Here is a 21,673-nt window from a genome sequence, read left to right as displayed (position 1 = left end):
CCACCGCCAAAACCCTGCTTATTTTGGGCTCCCTTTTGTGTGTGCCTTCCCTCATTAGAATGTAAGCTCATTGAGGGAAGGGGCTATCTTTTTGTTTGTATTTGTATCCCCATCTGTTAGTGCAGGACCTGGCACATAGCAAACACGTAATAAATCCTTGTTTCTTTCTATCTAGAACCAGGGTTTTTAACCTGGGATTCATAAACTTTATATATTTCAATTTAATTGGTTCCCTTGGTAATCCTCTGTAGTCTAGTTTATGCATTTTTAAAAACATGATTCTGAGAAGGGGTCCATGACACGAAAAAGGTAAAGAACTCCTGCGCTTAAATAAAATACAAATTCCACTGTCTGACATTTAAAGCCCTTGACATCAGGCCCACCCCGCCTTGTCAGGCTTATCACACATTTCTGCTTTCTCTCATGCACTCCATGTTCCAGTCAAACTGAATTACTTCCTGCAGTCCGTACCATCTCAATGATTTTGCAGACGCTGTTATTCCCTTGGCATGAAATTCAAGATCTCCTCACTGCTGTATCTTAAAAATCCGTAGCTTCCCATGAGATTGTGAGCTCCTCAAGGGCAGGCACTCATTTTACAGTTGAAGGAACTGAGGCCTAATGACATTAAGCCACTTGCCCAAGGTTACACCACCAATAAGGTGCAGCGGTGGAATTTGAACCCAAATGTTCTGACTCCGTGGCTAGTGCTCTGTCCTTGTCACCACTCTGTCTTTCTTGTACCATACTCCATCCAAAATATCACCGGTGTAAGAGTCAAGATGTGTCTTTTCAAAATAGATTTACTAGTTCCAAAACAGGAAGTGACTAGATTGAAATCTGAGATTCTTTTGCTGGGTATTTAATCCTTATAACCGCAGAACAATGGAAAACTTAATGAACAAACTTCCAAGAACCCAGTCATGAATCACCCTATCGGTCTGTACTTTGCCCCCCTAAAACCTGTTAACAGCACAAACCTCCTCTCTGTCTTGTAAAGCCACCTCCAGAGACAAGAAGGACATGCTTCATATCAAAGGAAGGAAGCCATAAAAACATCTCTTTACCTGTAAAGCCTCTTCAATATACTATAGGATCACAGAATTTTGGAGTTGGAATGGAACCCAGGGGTCATCTAGTCTAACCTATACCTGACAAAGAATTTCTCTACATTTGACAAGTAGTCATTCAGCCTTGGCTTTGAGTCACTCTTCTGATGGAGGAGCCACTTATCTCCTGAGGAATAGCACTCTGCTTTGGGATAGATCTCATCATTCAGAAGTTTGTCCTGACATCATGCCCAAATTTGCCAGAGTGGATAGACTGTCTGGCCTCAAGTCAGGAAGGCTCATATTTCTGAGTTCAAATCTGGCCTCAGACACTAGCTGGGTGACCCTGGGCAAGTCATTTAACTCTGTTTGCCTCAGTTTCCTCATCTGCAAAATGAACTGGAGAAGGAAATGGCAAACCACTTCAGTACCCTTGCCAAGAAAACACCAGATGGGGTTATGAAGAGTCAGACATGACTGAAATGATTGAACAACAACAACAAACCTTGACTCGTTACTCCTAGTACTAATTTCTGGGGCCAGGCAGAATAGATCTAATCATCTTCCGTACATCATGCCCCACTAAGTCTTCTCTTCTTCAGGGAAAGTACTCCTAACACCTTCAGTCAATCTTCATGTGGTATAGATATGAAGCCCTTGACCGTTCTGACTGTCTTCCTTTAGACTGTCCCTAGATTACTGATGTTCTTCCTAAAATATGGCACCCAGAACCAAATGTAATACTCCAGGTACAGCCTAAACAGGGTCTGGTATGAAAGGAGGGAACCAGCATTTATTAAACATCTACTGTGTGCCAGACACTGTACTAAGCCCTTTACAAATATTATCTCATTTGATCCTCACAACAACCCTGGTAATTGCTATTACTATCTTCATTTTACAGTTGGGGAAACCAAGGCAGACAGAGGCTAACTGACTAGTACAGTGAGATTATTGCCTCCTAATTCCTAGATGCTCTATACCTGTCAATGTAGCTGATTATGTTGGTTTTATTGGTTTTATTATGTTGGCTTTCTTGGTTGGTTGCCATATTATACTGTTGACTTACCCAATCCACTAAAACACCAAGATCTTCTCAAACAATCTGTAGTCTAATCACAGCTTCCCAATCTTGTACTTGCGTAGCTGACTTTTTGAACCCAATTTTAAAACTTTACATTTATTCCTATTGAATTCCATCTTACTCAGCTCAGCCCAATGTTCTAGCGCTGACCTTTCTGTATATAGGAACTAATTCAATGGACTAATCATCTAATTGTGTAGTATGAAAAGTAGACATTCTTCATCCATTTGATCTTTTATCGGATGTTATCTTGTAGCTCTACTTTTGGTTATGGCATTCACTATCATTCACATGCACAATATGTATGACTGAATCAGTTTAGATAGGGTAATCAAGGGGAATTGTGATGGCTTTCAACTGGAAAGAGGCAGGAGAATGGCTTAACTCTAGCCCAGTGTTGCAATGACTATATAAAATAAAATAAAAATAAAAGAGAAGAAGGAAGGAACAAAGGAATGAAGGAAGGAAAAAACTGGCTACACAGTGTTGTGTATGGTTTCATTTCAGCTGGAGTTTCTTGGGTGGGGAGAGAGGCACTAGGTAGTTTAATAGCACTTGAGAAGACAATTGAAAGTAAACCTTGTTTTCCTTTGAGATGAAGAAATATGAGAATAGGTAAAGTGGGTTTGAGGCTAGGAATGCAGCTGGGGATCATTAATTATAGCCAGGAGCTGGTCTTGTACTCCTCTTTACTCCAAGAAATTTCTTTTAAATCCTGAGGAAACTATTTGATTCTCCTTGAACTTTAGTTAAAACCCCATAGCAGGAAATCCCGGAAATAAACAACTTAAGACACCCAACTTAATAACTGCAGTGCTGTAGCTAATTGCGATAGCAAAATTCCCATGTTTGAATACTTTATGCAACAAATATTTTTGGAAAGGTTTGAATAGCTTACGTATAATATAACTATGGTTTTCAAGTTCCTCTTAAAAATTAATGTAATATACATACATAACTTTATGAGTCCAAAAAAAGATAGCCATCAAAGCAGTTTGATTTGGGGGACACTTGAAAGGCCTTTCCCCCTTAAATATCTCCCCAACATCCAGTAAGATGGCTAAGTAAGAAGCTGGGTCTCAACTCAGCTTCCTTTCATCAGAGTGAGAGAAAAAAGTGCTCTAAAGCAAAAGAACATTTCATCGCACTGCATTTACTTTGTATGTATTTTCCATTTATTTATCTGTGTTGTTATTCCCCCAGTAGAATGTAAGGTCCTTGAGGATAAGAACTGTTTCATCTCAGTCAGGCAGTCAATAAACGCTTATTAGATGCTAATGCATCAGACATTGCACTAAGTAATGGGGATGCAAAGAAAGGTAAGGCAGGCCTTGTCTTTGCAGACTCACAATCTAATTTCTACCACAGTTTCTGGCACATAGTAGGCATTGAATAAATACTCATTGGATGGATGGATGAATCACCAGAAAAACATGAGAGAAAAAACAGTGGAATAACTAAAAGAAAAATGAGTAAGCAACCAAAAAGAGGCCTCAATAAAATGAATAAATATTTTAGAGCAAAAGAAAGTGATCTTCTTTAAAATAGAGGTATAATACTGATATAATAACAAAATGCTCAGAAATTATCATGGATCAATTGCATGACTCTTGGGAGTGGTCTAGAAGATCTGTAAAATTATTTGAAGAGGAAATAATGATAGGACTTAGGTCAGAAACTGGAGCTCTTAAAGGAGAATTCAAAAAGGTCAACAAGAGAATAGTTTAGAACAGATCATGGAGAATCTCTCTGTAAAAGAGAGGCTCTCTGAGAAAGAGATGAGCAGATTTGGACTTCAAAAACACCAAGAAAGAAGCAAGACAAAACCAAAAAGACAGCAAAAGTGGAAGAACACCTAAGGTCTCTAATACCAAAGCAACTTATCTTGAATATAGAATCCAGTGAGATAATTTGAGAATTAGTGGTTTCCCAAGAAAATACAAATAAAACAAAAAACCCCTATATACTACTTCATGAAGTAATGCAAGAAAATTGCCTAGAAGTGTTGGAAATAAAGAGCAAAGTATAACTTAATAGAACTCACGCATCATGGATTGAAAGAAACCCCAAATTCAACTCAAGCAGAAACATTGTGGCCAAGCTCCAGGACCTGAAAAAAAGGATAAGAGAAGATATGAACAATTGCTTATTGTTCCCTTTCTCTCTGTGCTAATACTATTATAGGTTAGTTCTAGCTCAGCAGTTGTGAAAGCGCAGTCCAAGGACCCCCTTTTAGGGGTTCACAACATCAAAACTATTGTCATAATAATACAAATATGTTTTAACTTCTAATACAACAAATGTCAATAAATACAACCCACATAAAAACACTTGGGGGGGGGGTATTCTTCAATTTTTAAGAGTATAGAAAGGTCCCAAGACCAAAAAGCTTGAGAAAGCAGCTCTAGCTAATACCATTTTATAGCTTCCTGTTAGAGTCTATAATTTTTTTTATCATTTATATGCACTGTGGTTGCATCAAAATTAGTCAACTTCAACTTATTATAGGGAAACCAAGGCACAGACAAGTTAGGTCTCTGCCAGCTCTACTTTAAAAGAAAATAAAATATAAATTTTAGTGACTCCTTAGTACCTTGAGGGCAATGGCTCTTTAATTTTTGTCTTTGTGACTCCAGCCCAATGTGACTTGCATATAGTAAATTTTTGTTGAATTGAATTAAAAATAAATTCTATTCTTTGCTGAGTGGAGCTTAAGCAGAATAGACTCAGATCCAAAGAAAACAGTTAAAGAAAGTTAAAAAAAATACTCCCCAGATTTGGGGGGTTGGGGGATAAAAGAGAAGAAAAGTCTCATTTCCTGAGATGAAAGGAAAAGTTTTCATTTCTTTCATGGGAAAATCTCTTTTTTATTCAAAGGAAAGCCCTTTTTCCTGAGTTCAGACACCATATCCCCTGCAGACAGCCTCTGTATTGCTTCGAGGACGGGTGGAGGAACAAGGGAATTTTTACAGCAAATGTCACTTAAGAAAGTTGTGTGAAAAGTGAGCACTTAACTCTTGGCAAAAGAAAATAAATGGGGATTGATTTTTCTCTTCAGCCAAGGTGAACTTGGCCTGCTGCTGAATCCTAACCAAAAGGGATTTCCTTTAGTGCTTAGCAATTCTTGGCCCAATTTCATAGAGACTGAACAATCTCTTGCAATTAGGACGATGGCTCCTTAATTTTTGCCTATTTTAGTCATTAGCTAGATCTGCATTTCTCAAATTTTTCATCTCGAGACCTCTCTACACTCCTAAAATTATTAAGGACCCCCCCTTCACGTGCTTTTGTTTATGTACATTATATTTATTGATATTTGCTATATTAGAAATTAAAGCATATTAGTATCATTATGCAAATTGCATTTAGAAGTGCCATGAGTCTGCACCACAATATTTATCTACATGTATATATCATCTTAAAGTTTACAAAGTGTTTTCCCTGCAAGGGACCTATGAGATAAATAGGCAGTATAAGTATTATATCCCCATTTTACAGGTAACGAAAGTGAGTCTCAGAGAAATGTCAGTTAGTAATGATCCCAAATACAATGCTCCACATTGCTTGCTTAGAGAGGTTGAAGATGGGGCCAAAGGTCACACACAGCTAGTAAGTGACAAAACTAGGTCAAAAAAATATAGTCAATTAAGCTAGTGGGTAAACATGGAAATTACCACCTTAAAAAGAACCTCATTTTCCTTACAGGAATCAAGAAAAACAAAAAAGGATCTTCTGGAGCTGGTCCTTGGTTAATCAAGTTGCATTTGTCCGATAATGGCATAGATGGAAGAGGGAAAGAAGGAGAAAGAGGTGTATTGGAATTCACTCAACTTTTAACATAGTAAGTTTCAAGTAGGAGACATTAAGAAATTTCCTTCTTATATCTGGTTCAAGTTCATGCTCATGATTCATTGTGGCCATCATCTTCAATAGTTCTGGGTGAACTCTTCCATAATCATCTCCTTCTCTAAGGTGGAGTCTGGGGTGTCTCAGAGAATTACGAAGTTGGAGGAAACTCAAGCTCACACAGCCATGCGGAAACACCCAGAGAATTTTTCAAAGCCTGCTGGGTTGTGGCTGTTGACCACTCCCTGACCTGGACTAAGGTGGTAGTTATAGAATGTTAAGTGGAGAGGAGGGGACAGGTGTGAGCAACGTAGGTGCTAGAATCGACAAGACTTGGCAACTGACTGGGGACATGGGATGAGTGTGTAGGGAGGATCAGGAGAGACTCTGAGGTTGCAAACTGGCATGACTAGAACAGGGGTTCTTAACCTTTTTTGGGTCATGAACCCCTTCAACAATCTGGTAAAGCTTATGGATGCCTTCTCAGAAGCATGTTTTTAAATAATTGAAAGAAATGCTGACTTTAAGTTTAGAGATTGGTGAAAGTAAAGATGCAATTGTTTCCCATCTAAGTCCTAAAATCTATCCAAAGACCTGTTGTCATATCATAAATGCTAGGCAGCTAACTGGTGCCATGGATAGAGCGCAAGGCCTGGAATCAGGAAGACCCGAGTTCAAAACTGGCCTAAAACACTTACTAGCTTTGTGACCCTGGGCGAGTCACCTAACCTCTGTTTGCCTCAGTTTCTTTCTCTTTAAAATGGGGATAATAATAGCACCTCTCTCCCAGGGTTGTTGTGAAGATCAAATATTTGTGCTGCACTAAGAGCAGTGCCTGGCCCTTAGCAGACACGATATAAATGCTAGCTATTATTCTTATGAACTACATGGTATCCTTCCAAGGTCCTTTCCAGCTTTAAGATCTTATTCTATAATCATTTCTATTCTATGGATTAACAGGTGGGAGGGGGTGCATGTGTCATGTTCAGGGAAGAAGAGTCTCAAGAACTATCAGATAATCAACATTTGTTTATTCGGGTTGTTGTTTGTGGTATTGCTTTTTGTTTTGTTTTGTTTTGTTTTGTTTTTGTAGATCTGCTACATCTCCAATACCTCTGTCTTGTTTTCTGCTTTTCGGTCATTTGTCTACTTCTTGTCATCAAGGGGAAGGAACGTTTCTGAAATTCAGATCAGTCAAGTATTAGAAGCTCTATGAAAAATTCATTAAAATATGAGATAGAAAAAAAATGCCTAAAATGAGATTTTCTCTGGATTTATCTATACAATCTTTGCATTAACTTCAATTAGTTTTTAGCTGACTGTGCAAGGAAGCCCAAGCAGTATTTTTGAAGTAATATATAGATAATATGAATAAGTCACACAAAATAGTATCTTGCAAATATTTTACATTGGTTCCTTTGAACCAGTTTTGAAGGGGGAAAAAATCCCAGTAAAATGCTTTCCTATTTGATTTATGTACAACTTTTGAGGCCCAATAGCCTTTCAGCTGCTGATTAGTCGTCTTCTTCCTTGATGCTCTTTTGATGAGTCTGTGGTCTATTACCAAGGATACTCACTCCAGGGATGCTGATCACAGCCCTTCCGTGTCCTCTCATCATATACAAACTTTGTTCATACACTCTCTGATAGCCCCCATAAGGAATCTACCCAAGGTTCTAGGGGCCCTGTGTCTGGTTCTCTTAGCCTTATGCAGATGCCTGTGTAGTATACAGGCTATCATAGCCATTATCCATCCCTCATTCTTGCTGTGTGACGGGCCCCTCTTCTTTCCTAGTCATACATGTCTCTGACGCTATCCTTTACATGGCTTCTTGAGTGATTTTTTGATTCATGTGTGTTGTAACCTGCTCATGCCCACCATGTGTCTTTCTCTTCCTACTTTGGTTCACCCTCAACTTTGTTTCTTGGGCCACTGTGATATTCCCTGACTCACATCTCTCCAGCATCCCCCAAAGACTACGCATCTTATTATGCTAAACAAATGCGGTATTTTTTACTTAACATAGTTAACTGGCAGTCAGTCAACTAGTATTTATTAAGCACTGACTCTGCTAGGCACTGGGCTAAGCACAAGACCCCATATAGGGATTTCACATAGTCTCTGCTCTGTGCTTGATTCTCTGAGGTTTTTCTCTCACAGCTGTTTGCTGAAGTCTTTTAAAACAAGTTCTACATAACTTTGACCAGCAGATTCATGGCTAATGTGGAAGTATGTTTTGCATGACTTCATGAGTATAACAGGTATCGTATTTCTTGCCTTCTCAATGGATGGAAGGGAGTGAATTCACAACCAAATATAAAAATTTTTTAATTAAATTAAATTTTTGTCTAAAAAAAAAGAAAGAAAAAACTTTGACCAGGAGCACATATCTTGCGTTTGCTAACCTCTATGTTGTCAGCTATTCTGCTCCTCAAATGTGGATTGAAAGATGTGCTAACAAGAGTCTTTTTGCAACTTCTTTTTTTCTTTTTTTGAATTTAATAATGTAGTTAAAATATTTCATAGTATAATCAACCTGTTGCCAACATTGTCTGGAGGCCTTTTCAAGAATACGGACACAAATTTTTGTTGCTTCCTCTTTTTCATGCTCTTGTGTGGAAAAGACTTTCAATGGTGGGAACGGGGAGCAGTTTGTTTTCTTAAACCATTGTATATGGGCAAAGCTGTTGTACTCCTAATTCTTCCTGCTGCTCACTTTTAGAGAGAAATCATAAATGCTTGAAAATGGGACTTTATGGTGGAAATGCAAGGGGGCAAGAAATGCAGCTATATGGACAGCAGGCCCAGTGAAGGAAAATTTTGGATCTTCCCAAGTTCTGGGAAGAAGGCATTCATTGCTGTCATTCTCCCACCACTTTGGAAGGACACATTCCATGGGGTTGGCTGTGTCACACTGAATAGCAGAGATGGTTCTTGGGATTGTGGTTTAATTTACAGAAGCTCTAACAATTTGAGATGCTGTTTTTATCCCAGGACTGTTTGTCTTCATTGCTGCATTGTTTTTATTCTCTTTATTATGTACTCCTGGTCGATCAGTCACAGAAAAAGGTGAGGGGTTTTCATTTCCAAAGACTGGAGAACTCTTTAGTGATATTTGGTATTGTTGGAATATTGGTATTGTTAAAGGTATCTCCAGAAAATTCAATTTAAATTAGCAAACATTTATTAAAGGCCTATTGTGTGAAAAGCACAGGGTGGAATCTTGCCATTTAAAAGTGAAGCCATCAAGGTGGAAGGATGAGAGGTTTTTCCTTTCCCTTACCTTATACCTTTATAATAAACTCTCTCTTACCAATCCAATTTCCCCTTTCTTCAACTTTCTCCTCCCTCTCCCTACTTTCAAGTCTCAACCTGTTCACCTACCATTTCATAGTCTATAAGCTTAATGCTAATTAGTTCCACTTGTGGAAAGCTCTAACCATCCACTTTCACTGTCTACCTTTTAAGATGTGATAGGATATAATAGGATGAGATGGGATGGGATGGGATAGGAAAGGGCAGAAGATTATGGACTAGCTTGTTCAATGTTTTCATTGAACTAGGGAAGGAAGGAAGAAAAGCAGTATAATAACCCTCATTTCAACTGTCTATCTCACAGAGATTTACAGAGACTATTACTACCATTTTGAGAACCAGATAAGAGTTCAGATATCATTACTATAACTTCAAAAGATGAGGTAGACTGTTGGGAGTAAAAATAGTTTTGTATTAGAAATTTGGAAGAGTCCATTGAGAAATATTTTACTATAAATTTGGTTGAGAAAAGGGCTTAATTTGAAGTGCCTCTCCCTATCGAATCAGGAAATAAACAGTATATGCTTTATCTCTGATCCATGAGGATCTACCGATGAATTTGTGAAGAATAGAGAGGGAGAGTATGAAAGTGACAATTGAGAATATGGTTTGATATGAAGTATTTTTCTACAGGGAGTGATGAAGAATGTGTGTATTTTATCTGTGATCCATGAAGAAGTTAAGGCAGAGAGAAAGTGAGGCTAGATTTCTTTCTTGTGAGAACTATATTTAGGGTTATTTTAAGAAGAAAACCTAGGAAGAGAAGTTCTATGAACCTAGAAGAGCATTCTATAAAGAGCTTGAAGAAGCTAAAAGGCTGTGATTACTGAAGAGAAAACAATGATAAAGGACTAGTCCTAAGGAACATATTGGGAGGATGCTTAAAAGACTTTAATCATTATCTAGAATGAGTTGGATGATTTGAGTTTCCAGACAACTGAAGAGGAGTCGACTACTGATAATATGAGGGTTTGAGAAGGGTCAGGCTGTGACTAGCTATAATAGCCAAAATAGTTCAAAGTTGTGTATGACTTTATGTTTATTATTAATTCCATTTATTAGCAAATTAAATACGTATACACATATATAAAATATTATGTAATTTTAATGTTCAATTATACATGTTTTGTTTATTCACTCATGTTTGACTTTTTGTGACCCTATTTGGGGTTTTCTTGGCAAAGATCCTGTCGTGGCTTGCCTTGTCCTTCTCATTTTGCAGATAAGAAAACTGAGGCAAACAGGATTAAGTGATTTGCCCAGAGTCACACAGCTAGTAAGTGTCAGAGGCCATATCTGAACTTAGGAAGATGAGTCTTCCTGATTCTAAGCCAGGTGATCTACCTACTGTGCCACTTAGCTGCTCTTAATTATGGATAAGTAAAAGTAATTACTATTGGAGAATGTTTTTCCATTTCATTAAATAATTAATATTTAATTAATTGGAGTGCAGGCTCAAGGTAATTAGTTAATTGATGGCTTCCTTGTGACTCAACTAAGATCCTATCCTCTATAGGAAGACCTTCTCAAACCCTGTTAATTCCAGTGTCTTCCCTCTATTAATTATTTCCTCTTTGTCCTGTATATAGTTTGTTTGTGTATACTTGTTTGGTTTTTTGTCTTCTGTATTGGATTTTAAGCTCCTTGGAGGTAGGGATTATCTTTTGTTTCTTTTTGTGTCCCCAGTGCTTAATTCAATGCCTGGCACAGTAGGTGCTTAATAAATGTTTTTGATTGACTGATTGAGGTGACAAGTTTATTAATAATAAATAAAACATCATGACACACTCCAAAATTACTATAAAGTTCAAGAATATAAAAGCAACGAGTCAAGTGACAAGCTGAGACTGGGTGACCTATAAGTGAACACGATCACACTCCAAGCCCCATTTTAACTTGCTGTTAACTTGCTAAGGGTATTGCCTTCCTCTCAAGCTGGAAGGAAAGAAGGAGGGAAGGAAGGAGAAATTAATTTAAAGTAGATCCAAGAGAAGAAGCTTAAGGAAAATAAGAATTGTATCCAATCCACTTATCAACCAATCCACAAGCATTTCCCAAGTACTTTCTGTGTGCCAGGTACTCTTCTAGGCACTGAGGATAAGAAGACAAAAGTAAAATAATCTCTTGAGAGGCTTATGTTCTACCTGAGAAGAAACACAGAAGGTTATATAAAGTAACCACTAATAACTACAGGTAATTTGCAGTGCAATTGGAGGGGCTTCTAATTTGTAAGCCAGATTTGAAAGACACCAGCCTACGAATCTATTAGATTGTAAATCTGACCACATTCCATGATGTTTAGTTCCCAAAGTTGTATGTAAAACCTGTTTGCCCTCAGAAGAAAACATAAGGAAGAACAAGAGAGAAGCACAGACAAACAGGACAGCTTTGAAAGTTATAGGTGGAATTTATTACATAATTAAAAAGGAAAGCAAGTTGTAAATAATAGAGATTGCAGTGTCATGTACAATACTCTTTTTTGATTCTACTATGTATATGGAAATTTCAATTTTATTCAGTGTTTGTTAAGTTCTGGGATAACAAATCTTTTTTTTTTTTAAAGAAAAAAGAGGAAACAGCTCAAAGAGCAATTTGTCAAATGGAGGAAGAGGAGGAGGCCACTGTGGTGGTGTAGTGAATATGAAAAGGCAACACTTAAGAGGAATTAGACAGTATTCTTTGAATAACCGTGTTTTGATCTATAATGGTTCTTTTTCATTTTTAATACAGCTTTATAAAATATTCTGACCACTTAAAGGAAATAGATCTTGGCAATAATGTTCTGGGAGAAATTGCTGCTACTCATATACTGGAAGCATTAAAGGACAGAAACAAAGGTAAAGTATTTCTATTTCCTTATCCTACTAAATTCCTCTATTTTAAAAATTTTGCATTATTCACTGCTTTATAATCTTTTTTGCTTACAAAGCAATGGACTTAGACACAAGATAGTTCAAAAGGACCACCATGAACTGGCCCCCTTTTGCTTGATTTGCTTGTTGATTTGCAAAGTTGTACAATTTGTTAGTTTTATGTCTCTTTCATTTTTCAAAGGCATCTACCTATTCCATGCTCAATCTCCTCACAAGTATCTTGAAAAGACATAGTAAATTCATGTATATTTAGACACAAAACACCCAGAAAGCTAAAAAATAAACCAACTAGTGTTCTCATAATACATTAAATGAGAACCAAGGTTCATTTCTTATGGCCCCAAAATACCGTAAGGTGTTCCAGTACCCTCTGAATCATCAAAGAATGGTAAAATTGTGTTCAGCCTAGCTTGTGTTAAGTGTATTTTAGTAATGAATTCCACTTCTTTGAAAACTGATAATATACATGGATATAGCATACAGAGTAAGACAACTGCTATTTTTGTGAGGACAGGATTCTTCTTGACTCAGCTAAGTCAGGAAAGTAGCATAGAAGACAGAGGATATCACACTTGCCAGTGCAGGGTGGGAGCAAGGAACCTAAATATGGAAACTAAATGGCTACTGTTAAACTCTGAGAGATAACACAGCCTTGCACATAGTAGGCACTTGATACACGATTGTTTCCTTCCTTTGGAAAAGATGGATTAAATAGTCGGTTTCTTCACCTGGCCCTATATCTTATCTCCTGATCCACTAGCAATCTGTACTGACTATCCAGCTTAACTGTAAGGCACAATGTCTAAAGTCCAGGCATCCAATATGAGACCTGGGAGTCAAAAGTAGCGCAAATGTTCGAGGGTTACCTACTCAAGATATTTACCTCACTCCCCAAACTGTTTACTTAATTTGTAAACATGAGTTAGTAAGTCTGTCTGACTGGCTGTCTGCTGCTATCACTGCACAATCTCAGCTCCTGCTGGGTGTTATTCCAGTGGTCAGTTTTATAAGTATAATTGCTTAAAAAAAAATTCAGCCTGCATTCATTTGAATTTTTTATTTTGTGGCCCACGGATGAAAAACCTTTGTCTAGGCTTAGTTCTTTGAAGCACATTGTCTACATTTAGGACAATTTCTGGGGAGGAGAGAAGTGGTCCATGAAATAGCAGCATAGGCTCACAAATATTCTATGTGTGGATGACAAAGTAAAAGATTAATACACATGATCCACTTGTCTTGTTTTTTTCCTATAAAAACAAAACAAAAATAATAGTACATATACATATGTATGTATGTACGTAATAATATGTATACATACTATAGTGTGTATACATTATTTTTTATACCAAATTAAAGGGGGAAAAAAGCCCTTTGGAACAAAATCATGGTTTATTGGAAATTGGAAGTCATGAGACTTGAATTCTTCTCCTAGAAATGCCACTGGGCCACTCAATTCATATCTGGCTAACCTAGGAGTTAGGAAGAACTAGGTTCAAATCTGGCCTCTGATATTTACTAGTTTTATAATCTTGGGCTCTTAACCTCTCTGATGCTGTTTCTTCATCTGTAAAATGAGGAAGTTGGATAGGACGACTTCTAAGTCTACGACCCTATGAGCTTTAAAAATAAGTGTTTAAAATTGGCAAATTTCTATTCGACAAGTAAAAAACATGTACGTGTTTGACACGTACAACAAAAATGAATCCAGGTTCTCTGGCTCTTTTCCAGAAGGCTTTCCATTGTGCCATCCTGCTCCTTATAGTTTATTTTCACTTGGCATTGGGTTTGGGGTGGAATGGATGTGGAAATGCTCAGGCAGAGGGATTAGCCTTAGCAAGGAAGACGGAATGACAGAAAAAGAAGGGGGGAAAAGACAGTCAAAATGCTGACTAATTTTGAGAACTAGTGGTGGGTAATTAAGGTAGTGGCCAGTTAAAAAATGGTCTCAACTCCTTATCAAAATGGGAAGCTAGGTCATCTGGAGTAGGTATGGTTGGTGGGCTGTGGTGGCAGGCAAGAGGAGAGCAGAGTCTGGAATGGGTTGTCTAGAGCAGAAGAAAGGGAGAGAAGGGCAGAATAGGTGAATTATGCACTGTGGAGGGTTCCCCAGAGGTTATGTGCCATGAATTTATAGTGCAGCCAGCTATGACATCCATTTCAATTTAAGTTAAGTAAGTAAGTAGGAAAGTAGAAAAGTAGAAAAGGAAAGTAAGTAAATGGGAAAGTAAATCTTACACTCTTTCTCAGCCCTGAGGGATTTTTTTCATTAGGAACATCTTTATAATGTCAACTAATTGTGTGAAGTTTCACATGTGTTAACAGAAATTAACTGTAATGTGAGCCTTTGGAGTTGCAAAGTATTATGCTATTGTCTCAGTGTTTTAATCTACACAATGAAAGGATAATTACTGATTATTCAGCTATAAGCTGGAAATGCAAATTCAAAGTACTTAAAACTTTTTTAAAAATTTGTATAAATGTGTCTTTTTACACTCTTAAGTCCAGGGTGCCTACATAATCTTCCCTTGTAACAGAGAAAAACAGTTAAACAAAGCAGACTGGGGTTAAAACAAACAAACACTTAGTGTAGTCAACATTCTTCACTCATAGTTCTTTGTTGAAAAAAAATGTTTCATTATCTGTTTTCTGGGACCAAGATTAGTCTAGCTTAATTGTCTTTTAGGATTGTTTTTCTTTACATCATTAAGTTGTTTGGTCATTTCAGTCACATCGGACTTTTCGTGACCTCATTGGGGTTTTCTTGGCAAAGATCCTGTAGTGGTTTGCCATATCCTTCTCCAGATCATTTTACAGATGAGGAAACTGAGACAAACAAGGTTAAATGACTTGCCCAGGGTCACACAGCTGGTAAGTCTCTGAGGTTGGTTTTGAACTCAGGTCTTCCTGACTCCAGGCCCAGCACTCAATCTACTATGCCACCAGCTGCCCCATTACCTTATTATATTACTGTGCATATTGCTCTCCTGCTCTTTTACTTTGCTCTATACCAGTGGCACAATGAATAGAGAGCAGGACTTGGAGGCAGGAAGATGAGTGTTCAAATCTTTACTAGCTTATGACCCTGGATCAGTCACTTAGCCTCTGTCGCCTCAATTTCCTCCTATGTAAATGAGGATAATAATAGAACCAATCTACCACAGCTGTTGTGAGGATAAGATATTCTCATAGTTAATAATAATATCATTATTAGTCCTTCCTCTGGATTTTTCAGGTTCATTGTTTAATATGGTGAAAGAATATTCCATTCCATTCACTTAACACATTTTGTAAAGCTATTCCCCAGATGACAGATACCCTTTCTTTTTCTAGTTGTTGGATTTTTTTTTGCTACCAAAAAGAGCAAAGCATATTTTAAAAAACAATGGGAAATGTCTTATTTATCATCCAAGTGACTAAATATGGAATCACGTTGAATGAGTTTTTATCTTTCATCTATCTTATCTATTTTATCTTCCATCTTACCTTAGCCTGAAATGATTTCAGGCGCACTGAGGAGTCAAATGAAGCTGTACAAATAAACACAAAGAATTGGCTTCTCAAATGATGTTAATTAAATGGATTTTTATGGGTAAAATAGGCTGCCTTTTCCTTCTAATGGTACCATTTTCAATGCAAAATAATTAGGGATATCTTTGAAAATAAAAGTTTTGCTAAGAGAAGAGGGTCTGTGCTGCTGCTTTTCCATTTGGAAATAAACAGTTTCATTTACCAATTAACAAGCTAAATATAAAACGTATTATAAAGTCTAAATTAATAGAATGAAATTCCTTAATTGCCTACTAAGTACTCTTTAATAGCCTGCCTTTAATGAAAGAATATGCCCGAAAGCTGTTTTTTCAGAATCATGAGTGGTTTTACTTTATTGAAGGACATTAAGGAGAGTTGGAATAGCTCATACATTTACTTAGTGTCTTAAGTTATACAGAGCACTTAAGCAAACTCAGTTTTTAAGACATTCTTTTTGGGGTTAATAATAGGCAGTGTGGTGTAGCGAAACGAATTGGAGATTCAGAAGACAAGAGCTAAGATCCCAGACTCGCAACACCTTGAGCAAGAAGAGCTTCTCTTCTCCAGGGCTTAGTGTTTTCACGCCAGTAAAATTAAAGGGATTGAATTAGATCATCCTGGCCTCCAGTCCTGTTGCATTTTTTGAAGGGTACTCACAGATTTCCACAAAAGAAGAAAACCAGCAATAATGCTGCATACAATAGGATTTTTTATTTGAGTGCCTTTAGATCTCATTTAAGAGAAAGTACTTAACTTGAAGGGGTAAGGCAGCTTGAGGAGGGGAGGAAAAGGAAAGGGGAGCAAGGATAAAGTATCATCATTGTCATCAAAAGACAAAGATAGAACCAGATCTCTGGAGAGGATAGGAGATACAGGGTCCGGGCATGTCGGGAAGATAACGGGTATCAGAGATTCAGGCAAGAGATGCCCTCTTGCCAGTTTCTCCAACTCTCCTGCTATTCCACACAGCACAAATACATGGAAATGGAGAGGTTTTAAATGGAAGAGTGGGATCTTACTCTAGTGCATCTGATTGCTTTCCCATCTCTGACTGGGAAAGAGGAGGGGACATCAATTAGCAAAGCTGTATGTGGGATGTCTTCAGTAAGCAAGCTTCCAGATATGAGAAGATCCAAAGAAAGGAAAAGATGGGGAAGGGGGGAAAACCAGACGGGAAGAGGAAGCATAAACAGCTTGTACAGAGGACAGGTCTTCCTAAACCCCAATCTCGAAGAATCCTTCTAGCTTTAAATTACACAAACATATATAAACCAACTCCTCTTCAAATCTTCCCCATTACTAATACCCTTCCAGCCACCCAGGTTCAGAACCTAAAAGTAATTCTTCACTCTCAGTCACCCCACATAACCAATCGCTTGCCAAATCTTATTGTTTCTATCTTCATATTTCCCCTCTATGTCTCCTTCTTCCCACTTACTCAACCACTATCTTAGTTCCAGCCCACCTCAGTTCTTGGCTGAATTATTGCATTAACTTCCTAATTGGTCTCTATGGCTCTCCAAGTAGCTGCCAAAGTGTCCTTCCTAAAGTGTAGGTATGACCATGTCACCTCCACCCCACTTAGTCAATTCCGGTGGGTCCTTATTACCATGAGGATAAAATATAAATTCCTCTGTCAGTTAAAGCTTTTCACAACTTGGTCCTCTCTATCTTTCCAGTATCCTTATATTTTACTCCTGTCCATTGCAGTCATAGACCATACTGGGTCTATTTGCTGTTCCTAATGCTCCATTTCCCTTCTCTGTGCCTTTATATAAACTGTCCCACCCCTCTTCCTGTGCCTGGGATACTCTTGTTTCTCACCTTTGCCTTTAAGAATTCTTAGAGGAGCCCTTTCCTGGTTAATACCCCAGCTGCTAATGCCTTCTACTCTAAAGTTATCTTGAATCTATTTTTTTTTTATTTTTTAGGCAATTGGAGTTAAGCCACTTGTCCAGAGTCACACAGCCAGTAAGTGTCAAGCGTTTGGTCTGAGGCCAGATTTGAACTCAGGTCCTCCTGACTTCAGGGCCGGTGCTCTATCCACTGTGCCACCTAGCTGCCCCCTTGAATCTATTTTTTAATGTATCTTGTATATACCCATATACAGATATGTTGTCTTTTCCATTAGAATGTAAGCCCCTTGAGGGCAGGGACTGTTTTCAATTTTTCTTTGTATCCTCAGTAGCTAGAACAGTACCTGACTGGCACATAATCAAACCATTATCAGTCAACAGGTATTAAGTATCCACTATGTTCTAGGCACTGGACCAGGGGCTCCTGGGATACAAGTGCAGTGAATGAAACAATTTATATCAGCCAGTAGCTTATGTTATATGGGGTAAAAACACACACATGTATGGGTTTTCAGAATAAATACCAAGTAGTGAAATACAAGATAGCACACCAAATACAAGGAGTTTGAGAAGTAGGGCACTATTAGTTGAGGGGACCAAGACAGACTTTATATAGAAGGTGGTGATTCTTCAAGATAGAGTTGGGAGGAAGAGGTGCTTTCTAGGATAGAAAGAGATGGGAAATAAGGTGTCATGCATAAAGAACAGAGAGGAGGTTAGTTTAATCAGATTGCAGAGTGTGGGGAGGGAAACAAGGTTTAGTTAGTCTGGAAAGAGGTTGGGGCAAGGTTATGAAGGACTTTAAAAGCTAAACAGAGAAATTTCTATCCTATCCTAGAGGCAATAAGAAGCTGCCAGAGTTTACTGAGTATTGAATTTATTGAGTATGATGCTCATTCCCCCTGAGCTTAAGGAAGTATGAGCTTAAGGAAAATCATTTTGATACCAGTGGGGAGGATGGTTTGGGGTGATGAGAGAGTTGAGACAGAAAGTCTAATCAGAAGGCTGTCATAATAAATCAGGCAACAGGTGATGAGAGCTTGACGTAAGGTAATAGGCATGTGAGTGGAAGAAAGGGAAGATTGAGACATGTAAAAGTAGAAATGGCAAGATTTTGCAACTGATTGGATTGTAGAGTGAAGGAGAGTGAGAAGTCAAGGTCACAAACCTGGCAGACAAAAGAATTGTGATGACTTCAACAAAAAGAGGGAAGTTTGGATAAGGGGCAGGGTCAGAAAAAAGATGGTGAATTTGTTTTGGACTTGTTAAGTTCAAGATGTCTCCAGAATGTCTAGTTTGAAATTATGTTCCAGAAAGGAAGCTCTTGATACATGCTTGTTGATTGGTGGATTATTTGAATTGATAAGAGGACAGTATTAAGTTTTAGGTCAGCTAGGTGGCACAGTGGATAGAGTGCTGGAGTCCGGAAGACTCATCTTCCTGAGTTCAAATCTGGCCTCAGATGCATACTAATTGTGTGACCCTGGACAAGTCACTTAACTCTATTTGCCTCAGTTTCCTTATCTAAAAAGTGATCTGGAAAAGGACATGGCAAATCACTACAGTATCTTTGCCAAGAAAATCCCAAGTGGGATCATGAAAGAGTTGGATATACTCAATAACAATTAAGTTTTCTCTTTTAACTTAAAATGTGTTATTATTCATCTTGATGAAAATTGCTATGTTCCCTAAAACTGGAGAGTTCTATGAAAAGAAGGGCTATTATATGGAAGAGGAAATTATATGGAAATCTTCTGATTGATCACAGAGGGCAGAACTAGTAACAATGGGTGAAGGTCGTAGAGAATCAGGGTTCTAATGTAAAGGAAAACTTTGTCACCATTGGAGCTGTCCAAGGTAGGATGGGTTGGGCATTTACAAATGAATTATTATAAGAGCTAGAAATTATATAGCCCTTTGATATTTGCAATGTGTATTCTTTATGGATGCAATCTCATTAGATCCACACAAGAACTATTAGGCGCTATTATCATCCCCTTTTTAATTGGAGGTTGAGGAAGGTTAAGTGACTTGACCAGGGTCATATAAATAGTGCCTGAGGCAGAATTTGAACTCAGGTCTTCCAGACTCCAGTCTAAGACTTTATCCACTTTATCACCTAGTCACTTAGTCTGGATTCCCCTCATTGTAGGTCCTTGAAAGGAAACTTGATGACTACACACCAGGGATATAAGAAAGTTGATTTCTATTCAGATTCAAATTGGACCAGATCTTCTGTGAGACTCTCATTCAAGAAGGTCGGAATACCTCAGTCTTCAAGGATTTGAAGGGCTACCTGTGGAAAAAGAATTACTTTTGTTATGCTTGACTCCAGGGGACAAAGCTAATAGCAAAAGATAGAAGTCTCATAAAGCTAAATTTAGGCTAGATGTCCAGAAAAATTTGATAACAACAGAACCATCTTAAGTGGTAATGGGTCCTACATTCCTGGAAGTCTTTAAGCAAAGGATAGATGACCACCTGTCAACTGTGTTATAGAGGGGAATCTATGAGTCACAGGTTAAACTAGATGACCTATAGGCTGAATTTCCATCACTGAAATTCTATGATTCTGTAACTTACAAAAGGGAGGAAGAACACATAACTAGCAATAACACAGGAGGAAAATGTGTACACCTCACTTTCCTATCAGAGACAATAACTAGATGCTGTGCCAGAAGGAAAATGCACATCCTTTTTTCCTTTCTTTTTTCTGCAGGTAAACTGCCAAACTTACAAATTATAGTCATCCCACAGATTTCTTCAGATACCTTCACATCCATCTGGGAAAACAGCAAGAAGTTTGGCTCTGCCCATAAGAAAAAGAAGAAGGTAAGCAAAGAATAGTCTACCTGTTTGGGTAAGTGGATTATCATCAGGAAGGCCACATGAAAGTTAGGAAGTACAGCTGGTAACGACAACAGGGGTGAGATGTCAATATGCAATTATAAGAATAACAGCACTTGTTAGACCCAGACAGTCCTGCTTTCCATCTCTGGAGTTGGCATTCTCCCATCTTCTATTGGAAGGGCATAATGGCTCCCAAAGGTTAGGAGCATACCTCCAGGACATCCCAATTTCACAATAATCAACTATGGATCTATATCTATGAACTTATCTTAACTTTTTTGGATTTAGATTTATGAATTGAATTATTATGGTAATTAGTTCCATAAGTTGATTACCTGTCATGGGAAGGTAGCTTCTTTATATTAAGTTTATGTTTCTTTTTCATGATTTCACAGGCCAAAAAGTGAACTCCATTTATTCCCGTGGACAAACTGTTATGGATATGAAGACAAAATCAATGAGACATAATATTCCCAACTAAGAGTCATTTTATGAATGTGCAAGAATGCTTTATTCTTGAATCACACTGCTTTTGTCACTTTTATAAAAAGTTGCTTTTCCAAGGGAAGCTCAGCAAAACAGATTAAATCTTATTCTGTGATTTCTCCTTCTTTTGAGCAAGTGCAGTTTCTACTATTAGAAATTCTAAATTCTACTGTTAGAAATAATCATGCTGTTAACCTAGCTAAGTAAAAATGAATCTTATTTCCAAGGTCATATTGTTGTATAGGTATGTTTGAGAAGAGGAGCTATTCTCTAAATGCCACTTCCTCTCCAAAGGAGAGAACTTCCAGTCACCCTACTTCTTTATGAAATCCATGCAACCATGTATTCAACAAACATTTCTTAGGCGACTGTTATGTTCAAGGCATTGTGCTTAGGGTAGGAAAATAAATGAGCTACAGTACCAGTACTGGCAGAGGGCATAGGGGAGAAGAGCTTGGAATGAAGTTGATTTCCTGAAAAATGGTGAATAAGTTGAATAAGTTGAGATCTCTTTGTTCTTATAGTATACTACTTTGAATTTGAGGGGCTTTGTGCTGGGTAGAATATAGCCACGATGGGAAAAGAAAATCTGGGAAATTTCAAGTCTCCAGCAAGTTGAAGAACAAAATTGTTCCAGTCCTAGCAAGATAAAAATCTATCATGAAGTATTTATTGAACACTTACTATGTGCATAACACAGTGCTTGGTACTTATAAGAGCTATTCATTCATTTATTCAATAAGTACCTGTTTAATTCTTGAGATACATAAAAATATATATATACA

General features: G+C 37.8%; 1 pseudogene; it reads left to right on the top strand.

The window, feature by feature from the left end:
• LOC110197239 (uncharacterized) overlaps positions 1-20,809 on the top strand; it is a 47,589-nt pseudogene extending 26,780 nt beyond the window's left edge.
• Positions 20,810-21,673: the final 864 nt, after the last annotated feature.

This window comes from Phascolarctos cinereus, unplaced genomic scaffold, assembly GCF_003287225.1.
Source record: "Phascolarctos cinereus isolate Bilbo 61053 unplaced genomic scaffold, phaCin_HiC Scaffold_7;HRSCAF=346, whole genome shotgun sequence".
NCBI lineage: Eukaryota > Metazoa > Chordata > Mammalia > Diprotodontia > Phascolarctidae > Phascolarctos > Phascolarctos cinereus.
The sequence above is the reverse complement of the archived record's forward strand: the minus strand, read 5'-3'. Positions and strand labels throughout refer to the sequence as shown.